This window comes from Epargyreus clarus, unplaced genomic scaffold (genome assembly GCF_041222505.1).
Source record: "Epargyreus clarus isolate Ecla_fem2 unplaced genomic scaffold, WU_Ecla_fem_2.2 ptg000004l, whole genome shotgun sequence".
Lineage (NCBI taxonomy): Eukaryota > Metazoa > Arthropoda > Insecta > Lepidoptera > Hesperiidae > Epargyreus > Epargyreus clarus.
Window position 1 is genome coordinate 1772025 of NW_027332212.1, and position 11320 is coordinate 1783344.

Sequence of the window (11320 nt, forward strand, 5' to 3'; positions counted from 1 at the left end):
TACAGTTGTCGATTAATATATTTGCCGCCAGTAGGCTGTTCAAATTTTGCCGCCCCTACTGATCTCTACAATTGGATACTGCAATTTTGGGCTGTCCAAACCAAATACGATTGCGGGCCAATACAATTTACTATTTATACTTAGCGTTAGACTTGCTTAAAAATAAAGTGAACAATTATTTACTTAGATGAATCCAATGACACTTCATATGTTCAGATCCTCTTAAAGCGTGCTAGCGGCAAGGCGTGCCAAATATTGACATATATATATATGCATAACCTCAATAAATTGCCCTCCAGATTTGAGCAAATAAATACATAAAAACACATTTTTTATCTGAATTAACAAAATTACTACACAATAAACCTTCGCTCGTCCGTCACTAGTGAGACACTTCCTTCAAGTAGAAATTAAAACACTCGCTTTAAAGAGTTGCAGCAAAGAAAAAAACCCGAGCGCAGCAATCTAACTCGGCTTGTTTACTAACGAAGTTTGCTGTCACAATGGCGCGTTCTTCAATAAACGTTTTCACTTTTAAATGTAAGTACCTGGATGACCGAGCTTTGCTCGGTGTTGTAATCATAAAACAAAAATACCGATTATTTGAAAAAAAAACTTCAGATTCGTTTCCGGAAAACTTCATCTGTAGAATTGGGGGCATCAACCAGTGTTACCAACTCTCAAAAATATTTATCCCTAAACTTAAGTCAAAACCCCCTAAAATTGGCTCAATTATTTGAAAATTCCCCTAAACATGTATTTAATAAAAATAATATATAAATTTAATAAAAATATAATTATTATGTAATAATATTTCTTAATTTATTAATATATTTATTTATAATAATATATCCATGTTTTGATTTATGATGAAAGTGTGCAATGGAACGTTCTAAGTATAGGTATTCTGTGGTTCTACAATGGAAAATTTTCCTGTTGACAGTTGAGTTCAACTTTTTCCAAAATCCCAGTTATGTTTTATCGTTGATTTAACTCTTGAAAATGTTCTCCAAAAGAAAAGTTTATTGCGTTTTCGGATGCGCGGAGTTTGGTAAGTTACAGAAACATATTTTATTTATCATTCATAATGCAACTTTCGATGTGGCATAAACCAACATCGATTCATTTTTATGTAATTATCTTACGAGGAAGAAGTCCTTTGTAGTTTCTTGTTTTAAGTGTGCCAATATACAACTTTTGGCAGTTATTCATTATCAATTTGCTGTCAACTAAGTGTTGAGAGTTTAATATATTCCGTCAAGTATTGAAATCATTACGTAATTTATATAGTATTGAAGTTATAACTGAATTATAAGTTACTAAGTTAGTTTTAAATTCTTACTTGTGTTGTACTTTTTCAGGAGCTTATCTGGATCGCTATCCTCATCCTAGTAAAAAGTGGAGTTGTTTGCATCTTGGCTTTCCATTTTGGGTAACAAAATACCAGAACATGAATATGAGAAGATTTATTAAAATAAGGGAGTGTGTGATTACCACTTAATACCAGAAGACAAAGTTCCTAACAATCATTGCTTAAAAAATTTGGCAGTAGCTTCACTTCATTTAATTGGTAGGTCTATATTTCTTTTATGTATAACAAATTGTAAACAGACTGTCTATATTCTGCATGGGTAGTAAGAAGCTATATAAATAGAAAGTAAAACTATTTGATTGGTACCACATCTGCTTTATTGTTAGGCCCAAATATAAAAAAAAATTGTAAAACATTAATTAACATTTTCAAAGCTAACCTGAAATCAGACAAAGATGCCCAATCTTCAACATCCAAAGCGTTAATTACAGGTTAATATTGATTCATTTTGTAGCAAAAACTTACAAAAAATCTAAATATAAGTTTTAACATCTTTGCTTTTACTTATATAAATATTTAATAAAGCCACATTTATTTTGCAGATCAGAAAAAGGGGCCAGCTTTTATGATTGGAAAATACAGAACCATGCAGGAAGAAAAGAGAAATTTAAGAAGAAAAATGACAAAAGGAAAACAAAAATCACAAATGGAAAACCTAAAATGTTTAATTGTAATATCCACACAAATGAGTTCAGGATAGTATTTATTGATGTATCAAATAACATTTTTATTTATGGTGCTGGTGCAGACAAATAAATCGTATTTTATCTGGTAAAATTATCTGGTTTCTGTATATTTATACAGAAAATGATGACCATCTTAAGCAACATGCACAAGAATATTTTATTAAGCATAGAAGATATTTATAAAAATATTATAAAAATGTGAAAATTAAATATTTCGCATATTGAAATAGTTTGTTAGTATTGCATATATACTAAGTTGTTAATATTGTTACAGACAGACTTAATTGCTGATAATTAATGATTTGTGACACTTATTAAATACTTTTTCTATTTTTATGTTTTTGGAATGATCACTCTTGCTTTGAGTTATGAATTACTGTCGATTGATTTTTGCAACGTCTTCTTTTATAATGGAAGTGTGATAAATTTGTTCATATAAAGATGTATAATTGTAAAAATGTTGATTATGGAAGAATATATTGTATTTCTGGAATTCCTTCTGAGGGTTTTCATAATATATAATAAATATTTATTTAATCTATTTTTTTTATTCATATCACCTTCAATTCTGGCGCTTCAATATATGTACAAATGCATCATACGTATAATATCTCTTATTTCATGATTAATTTTATTATAATGTGTGGAGACATAATTGAGTTATATGGACGTTTGTATTTATTTATTATTATAAAATACTGTTTATATAGTAAATAGTATATAAATATAAGCGTCTTTATAACTCTTAATTTTGTCTCCACACAGTATAAAAAAAATCATCTTTATGAAATATGAGATATTATAGGTACTATGCATTTTATATGAATCATATAGATACGTACTATTTATACGTATGTACCTTTAGCAACAATTCACACCAATTCACTTGGCGGCGGTTGTGCGCAAGCGTGTCAATTTTATCACGTAAGATGCCTCTCTTTTCTTACCTAGGTTACTATACTCTTTGATAGTGTTGCATGACAACTACATGACAGTTACTTCATAATAGAAAAAAATAGTACTTATTACTCGCCAATAGATGGCAGGAAGAGCCAAATAATGTTGTAATGTAATTGAATGACTACCTTTTTTAAGCTAAGTCAATAAAAAAAAAAATGTTTCATTTTTGTTTCCCAAGAACAGTTTTTCTCACAAAAATAAGAAACACGAAAAAAAGAGAAAAAAAGAAAAAAACAATCTGACCGAGATTTGAACCCAGGTTTCCTGCGTTTTAAGGCATCCGATTTCTCCACCGGGCTATTCTAACTTCGTAAATAATGGCGAAATTTAGCTTCGTACTCTAATGATATTGTAGGAGGATTTTATTCCATGAAAACACGGTTGAAACGACATTTCCTGAAAATAAAACCTAGCTAGATTGATTTATCGCCCCCGAAACCCCCTAGATAAAAAATTTCAAGAAAATCGTTGGAGCCGTTTCCGAGTTCGTTGATATATATATATATACAAGAATTGCTCGTTTAAAGGTATTAGATGACATTTCTTGTGCTCTAAGAAGTGTAGTTATAAATTAATTCCCGTTTTTTGTCGACGAAAGATCGAACTTTTTCTAACTACTAGCACCCGTTATCAATATTCAATTTTGATGCTGGCAGAACCCTATGTGGTTTGATTCCGGCGGTACCACCGTCATTTCTACCTCATAACAGCAATGTTAAGCACAGCTGTGTTCTGGTTTGAAGGGTGTGGTGAGGGAGACATACTTATCCGAGGCAGTCCAGTTTAGTCCTCACTGATTGCGGCACATCTGTGGCCGACCTCAGGTAGGAATATCCAAACCTATCTGGGGTTGATCACGGATGTCCATGCGCGGCAGTAGCCACTTACCATCAGGTGGACTGCATGCTCGTCGCTGGTTAGAAATGTTCATGAGTAATGACCACTTACAATAAGGTGGACGTCTCGTTTACTAACTCTATCTTATTAAAAACCGAATTAAGTTATGAAAGTAAGTAACTTTTATAATACTTTTTTTTTTAAGATTTATCGGAACATATTTTTAGAAATCACTATAAGAATAAAGCAAATAATATCAACAAAGCTACCTTTAAATGCTCAAAGGTCCTTCCCTTAGCAAATTTGCGTATAAACCCTTAATTCCGCTTCCCTATGGGGTTGAATTTCCGTAATCCCTTCTTAGTAGGTGCTTATAGCGTAACTCTTAAGGGTCCCTTGAGTATATACCTTTGGATTTAATGAGGGTGATTGAGTAAAGGAAATACTTATTACAAGGGTTGAAGACGTTTAATCTTGATTTTGACGATGTATACTTCTCTGGTAGGTACCGGGTTCGATCCCTGGCTAAACAGGTGTTTAAATGAGTTTTGATGTGTTTTGGGTATTTTAATAATTAAATAATTATAATAAAATTGATATTTCTGTACTTTAAGAAATATTTTTTTTTTTGTAATAAAAAACTAACCTAACTGTAATCCACGTACTAGAACTGATCATTTTCTTTCTTAATAATTTTCGCACAAATGGTATTCTCACTAGAAATCGATTGGCACACGCAGAATTTATCGTACTTAACAAATTATGCATAAAGTACACACATAAACATTTATATGCTACATACTTTCACGAAATAGTCACATATGCGAAAACTTGTACCGTTACTGCTGAATAAAATAAAAGCTACGATGCTCTGCTTGTTTTTGCTGAAAAGTTTCAGGCATTCACGTTATTTATAGGCAACATGAAATTGTTAAGACTCATACAGTACCCTTACCATGAGTTTTCAAAACATCCCACAATTTTGCGTTACGTTTACTCAATTCTTTATTCTGTAGCATTACCATGAGTTGGCATAGAAACGCCACTATAGAAATGGTAAATAGAAAACTATTGTAATTTTGCTAGTGAATAACATAACTACTATCGTTACGGTATTTCTTGACAACGTCTGTCAAATTAATGACTCATGGGACCGAATTTGTATGGCAATAGATCATAATGACATTCGCTAGCGATTTGATTTCGATAGGTTTTTTACGTATCGAGTTACGTCACTACGGATTTTAGTTCTACGAGTAACCACCAGAGGCGCTGTACAATTTTTCATACATTTATTTTACGCAGTCGCTAGCGAGTAATACTTTTGTAAACTCATGGTAGTTCTACTGTTCCGTTTGCTTCAGTAGACTGAGTAAACGTAACAATAGGTAAGTGCTCAAGTCTTTTTGTCTGCCTCACATATTCGCAAAGAGAGTCAAAAAATAATGCGCCATTTTGACAATTTAGACATTTATTGTCACGTTACTGACACTACAGTTCTGATACAATCCGCTAGGGGCGCTGATTGGAAATTGTAAGGGCAAATACGTAAACAAATACCAAAACAGTCATATTTGTCAAAACGTAACGTAACGTAAACGTATATGGCAAGGGTACAGGACTGGCAGAGCCTGGATGAGCAGATGCGTTGCTTCTTCTGAGGGCTAAGTATTAAAACTTCATATTATTTTTAAGGTTTTGTACCCAAAGTGTAAAAATGGAATCCTATTATTAAGCCTTTGCTGTCTACTAATTATAACTATAACCTTTATCAAAAATATGAAGAGTTTTATCACCTTAAATAAATAAAGTCTCGTAAATATATAAGTACCAAATTATCTTCTAGGATTACTATCTGTTAATCTCTAGTCCAACTTGGATAGAAGATTAGAAATTTTTCGAAACTTTTCTCTAAAACCGACTAAGGTTTAGCTTAGTTCAAATCGTCCCTGGAATAAATAAGACAGTAATCGCCTTAGCTAAATTAAAACGATTTGTATGCGCCGGCGTGAACTCAGATTATGCGGAGAAACTTGGTTTACTTTTTTGGTTGGTGTTTTTAAAAATGTAAGGAATTTTGTGGCTTTGGTTTTATTTTTTGCAACTCCAGTGGCACACTTATTTGCCTTGTTACGGGAGAAGTAAGCATGTTGTGGTCTGTTTAAAGGGTGTGTAAGGGAGACATAATATGTAAGACATTTTTAACTTTGTACTTACTTTAGTATCTAAAAATGTATGTGTCCATTTTACCCTTATAATTCTATATACTCGCTTCTTTATATAGCATGCAGTCTTCACCTGTAATTGTAATGGCAATCACCTATTTTCTCTAATTATTTCATTTTACTAATATATTTAGTGTTCATTATGTTGGTGTTAAATAAATAAATAAATACACTATGCGCGCTTCGTACATATAAAGAGGCAAACACAAGACAATTAAATAGTGATATCCTAGTGTTTAAAACCTCGGCCTGTCAGAAGGGGGAAGCGAAATTCAAATACCACTTTTTTCAACAATTTTTCAAGGTATAAATTGAATGAACGCGTATAAGATATTGATTATATCAATTGCTAAGACTTGAGAGTTCTTAAAGTTATCAAGAATGTGTGTAGTCTACCAATTCAGGAGATGCTCGAGAGATTCGTGCTCGAGTAACGGGACAATAATGGTTTGATGACGAGATAGACATATAAAGTACGATACATCGTTACTATGTGTATTAAATTTGTGGCAGATCAGCATCTGCTAGCGTTACTGGACCACCTAGTACAATATTAGTTTAGGGACATAAGTCAATATATGTACATGTGATAAAAAAGCCTTCTACACTCACAGCCCCACACTAGGATTCCCTGTGTCGTGGGTGCCATGGACACACACAGGCAAATACACAAACACCCAGACCTAGAAACAGAAATCTAAATTCATCATTACGATGTCTGTCTGGCCGGGGATCGAGCCCGGGACCGATATGGCGATCGCTCCGCCACGCGGGTCGTCGGATAATGTTATTATATCTTCTACTAACCCTTTACACCCGAAGATTTTTTTTCGCAATTTCCGATTCAAAACGTTTATTACGGCTTTTTATATAGCTTAAGGGATCCACAAAAAATACAAAAAAAATCCAGAGTTTATACGTAATCCAGAAATCGACCCGCACGATCGTGGGTCTCCGGTTGGAACTGTCACACTCACGATCGTGAAAATTGCAAAAAAATTTAGTTTTTTATCAAAAAATATTAGAAAATTAAAACAATTTGGAGATATTTAACATCACTGTCTTTATTTTCATTAGTGTTTATGAAAAATCTGTCTTGGCAATGAAACCTAAACTACGTAATTCTATGAAAATCAACATTGTTCTTTCTTCCGTTATTGCCTCCGTCTTAAATCCAGGTCTCCAAGGCGTAGGTATTCTTGGCTAGGGAATACATCCAATGATAATGCAGATGGAGAAAACTTTAGCCATATCTATTGCAATTAAATTAAGTTTTCGACCGGTTCTTCTTAGTTAATATAAATTTGTGCATCTGGTTACATATCAAGAGCCTCATAATTAAAATATTAAGAAAAATATTTCTTTGGAAACTTTACTGGAGATGTTGGTAGGGATGTGTAGACCTTTTCAAGACAGAAAACGTATTCTTTTCCAAGCTATTTTTCGATGTGTTGGACGTGAAGATGCTCGGCGGCGAGAAATTTCTAGGGATGATTTTAAAGTAGATGGTTGAAGTTCAGGCTCAAGTTCCAGATCCAATTCTAGGTCAGTTTCTATTTGAGGGTCTGCATGTGCTTCTGGATCTGTTTCAGGGCACAATTCTTCAAATTGAAACTCTTCTAATCTATTTGGTTGAAGCTCTTCACTTTCATGAAGATCTTCAATGTCCGATACATTTCTCCTCACCCCACACTGGCAAAATCTGATCGTCATTTAAATGTACCCCTAAAATTGAAACAAACAAAATTGATATTGACGAAACTTACACATAACTGGTAATAGCAATAAAAGCATTTTCATCAAACGTTATTCTGCACCAACAACCGTAGGCACACGATCGTAACAGTTGAAATTTGCAACCTAATTGTATCTAAATTGCAAGTTAATCGAATAAACTACTAAATTCCACGCATTTAGTGTTCTTTTAGCTTTCAAATTAGCTATAATTAATAATAGATACTAAACATTTAATACCAAAAATAATTATATACCTGTGACAGTGCGCGGGTCGAATAAATCTGCCATCTTTGGACGAGTCCCTAGCACAACTGACCGCCTGCACCCCGCTCTTTTAGCCGGTAGCACGTGCGATACTCTCCTCACGATCGATCGGCATCGGTTGCGTTTCGAAAAATAAGAAGCTATCACGTGGGAATTTTTTTAAAGTGAAACTCACGCTCATATCATCTCGGGTGTAAAGGGCTAATTCAATTTCCATTACAACGTTTAGTTGATTCAATTAAATCGTATTCACGGTACAATTTGGACAACCGGAAACGCTTACCTCACAAACCTTTGATGCTACGTTTATTTATCCTGTTAAGAAAATTGGGACATAAATCAGATTTGAATAGGACGAAGGCAGATGCATACCTACCTAAAGATTTATGCAACGAAATACTTTATTTTATTATATGTATAAAATTCTCGTGTCACAATGTTACTTACCGTACTGCTCCGAAACGACTTTACCGATTTTCACCAAATTTTGTATGCATAATCAGTGGGTCTAAGAATTGGCTACTATCTACTTTTCATACCCCTAAATGATAAGTTGTTCATCCTTAACATTTATTTATTTATATGGCAACACAACGTTTGCCGGGTCAGCTAGTATTTAAGTATAATCGTAATTCTTGTAAAAGTAAAGCCTTCTAAAATCATGTAACGGTAAAGTGGGCTTTGTAACTCAGATTAACATTCTACCACTAAGTCATTAGGCATAACAAATTAACTGACGTTTTAAACGCATCTTGTAACTGAAGTCAGGTAGAACTCCTGTCCTATATTCAGCTTATTATGGATGTCTACGGGAGGCAAGGGCCATTGCCAACCAAAGATTAGTAGTAGTAGATGTGAAAATTGAATGAAGCCACAAAAGGCTGATTTGTCAATTATTTTTTGAATTCATGACAAATAAAAAAACTTTTTCAAGAAAATTTACGAAAAAAATAACGAATACTGCCTAATTAAAGTAATAAATAAATAAGTATATTAAATATTTTAGGGACATTTTAGCACGGAGACGTGGCAAAACTTTTTTAGACAAATATTTCAATCCTCAAAACTGGTTACATTTTCTTGTTAGGATTGAGTAATCTTTATTAATCTATGTTGCCAACTTATTTGCTACTTCAATCTAATAAAAACATAATAATAAAAAACTTTAATATATCACTTCAGCTCACGACAAAAATAACGGAACCTCACGGGCTGACTCAAACAACCAATTGACTTAATTAATAGCAAAAACAAAAAGTAATTCGGCAGTTTTAGACAACAAAAGCTTTTCGGATTGACAGCTCTAATTAGCACAAGAACACTGTCAATTAGTGAGAACAATGGATAATTAGCGTGAACGCCACATCGCTAAGTTGTCGCGATAAAGTTATGTTGAATTCTTACTTATTTAAATACATTAGCAAGTTTGTTTCTTTTAGTTTGAAATTAGACGATGATTGCTCTTATATATTTTTTGTAGCAATGTGTATTTAACTTTTTGATATAGCTTCGTCACGTCACCTTCGTGTGAACAAATATTTTGTAAAATTATAAGGTTAAAGATTTTTTTTTAAATTTGGAAATTGTTGTATTTGTCTATGAATAGCAACCGTTAGGTTTATGTTTAAATTAGAGATGTGCCGAGTCAGGTCGACTCGAGTCAGTGGCGTTTTTTTTTTTTTTTTTGTATTGGACTGTATGTTGTGCAAAGTACTCGAGTACTTTGTGAATACTTTGGACTCGAGTACTGACTCGATTCTTTTTTATATGAGTACTAAAGTACTCGAATACCAAAAATGGCCGACTCGGCACATCATTAGTTTAAATACTAGCAAAGTAGACAAAGTGATGTTTTACATAGCATAGCTCAAGTAACAATTAATGTCAACTTGTGGTACTCTTTTTTTTTTTTTTTTTGTTTACGAGGGGGAAACCTTCAAAAGGTACCCGGCGCCGTGGGAGCGACGCAGGGTTATGTGGGATTTTTACCGCACTAAAACCCCCCCGGTGGCCGTCCTCGGCGCTGCGTAGAGGGCTCCGGGATCTCCAAAGGAACGCAACCGGAGTCCTCTTAGCGCGTTGCCCCGTCGGGCTCTGCCCAGGTGAGCTTGACGCTCGCCACACCGTCTGGTGCGTACGACGGTATGCGACCACACATACCGCCGCCCTTCCCGGGGTCGCTTATCGGGCGGTTCGAGCTACCCACTCTTGCCGCCCGCAACCCCGGAAGCCCCCTTTTAGTCGCCTCTTACGACAGGCAGGGGTTACCGTAGCCCTATTCTGGTCCCGAAACTACAGGGACAAACTTGTGGTACTCTACCTTATTATTTGCAAATTAAAATAATAACAAAGTACAATATAAAAAATGGTATTTATATAACTATATTTGAAATAACACTATTAATATTTTCGTAAAAAATAAAAATAAATCCTTTTATGTACATTAGTTTACAAATGTAGAGTTTAATGTACAAAGAAGCCCACATATTCGGCGTCCATTTTCGTCGACTAATCCTCGTCAAAATGGCGGCACAAGCCGCTTCGCTCACCATCCAGTATTTATCGGATAGAACCGGTTTAAACCGGATCAGTTCAGATCTAAGCGGACAAAAAGGATGACACCATTCGTGCATTTACGGTATGTTACGGCACTTTGCGATTTTGTATACATTGGTATTCGTGTACGGTGATTTGTTTAAATGGATACTGATATGAAAGTAAATAAATCGTAAGTGGTGTTTACTAATCTTTTAGGGGTTTTAATCTTTTAAATGCTTTAAAAGTTTTAAATAATTATATGAGATGTTATAAGTTAATACTCAATCTCACTTTATTTTATACCTCTAAAAACAATGCAAATACTGAATGCTGCATTTGATATCGAAAATTATATAAACCTCGTTTGAACATTCCCTAATCCTTCATTCTAAACATGATCTAGTACAAAGGTTCATGAAGACAAAAGTAAAGTGGGAAATGATCTTCTTAGTACATGAGAACTGATATAAAATATTTCATATCAGATTATCTCCAGCTCACAAAATTTCCTGAATCAGATATCTGACAAAACTCAATAGAACGAACCTCGGAAAGATATAATATTTCAAGAACTGAGTAGTGAAATCTAATTTTTCAAACGTCTTCATCTCGCAAGGAACATTACAGTTTCCTTCACATCAATTGAGGTTCTAAATCGAGTTTTGGCATGAAAGAGAATTATTCGATACGGTATGCGGCTG

At 34.0% G+C, this 11320-nt stretch overlaps 1 long non-coding RNA gene across 1 annotated transcript; it reads left to right on the forward strand.

The window, feature by feature from the left end:
- Nucleotides 1–610: 610 nt before the first annotated feature.
- Nucleotides 611–2351, forward strand: LOC140757259 (uncharacterized). Its single transcript, XR_012103952.1, has 3 exons — nt 611–1051; nt 1362–1570; nt 1915–2351. It is a non-coding gene; the product is annotated as an uncharacterized LOC140757259 (long non-coding RNA).
- Nucleotides 2352–11320: the final 8969 nt, after the last annotated feature.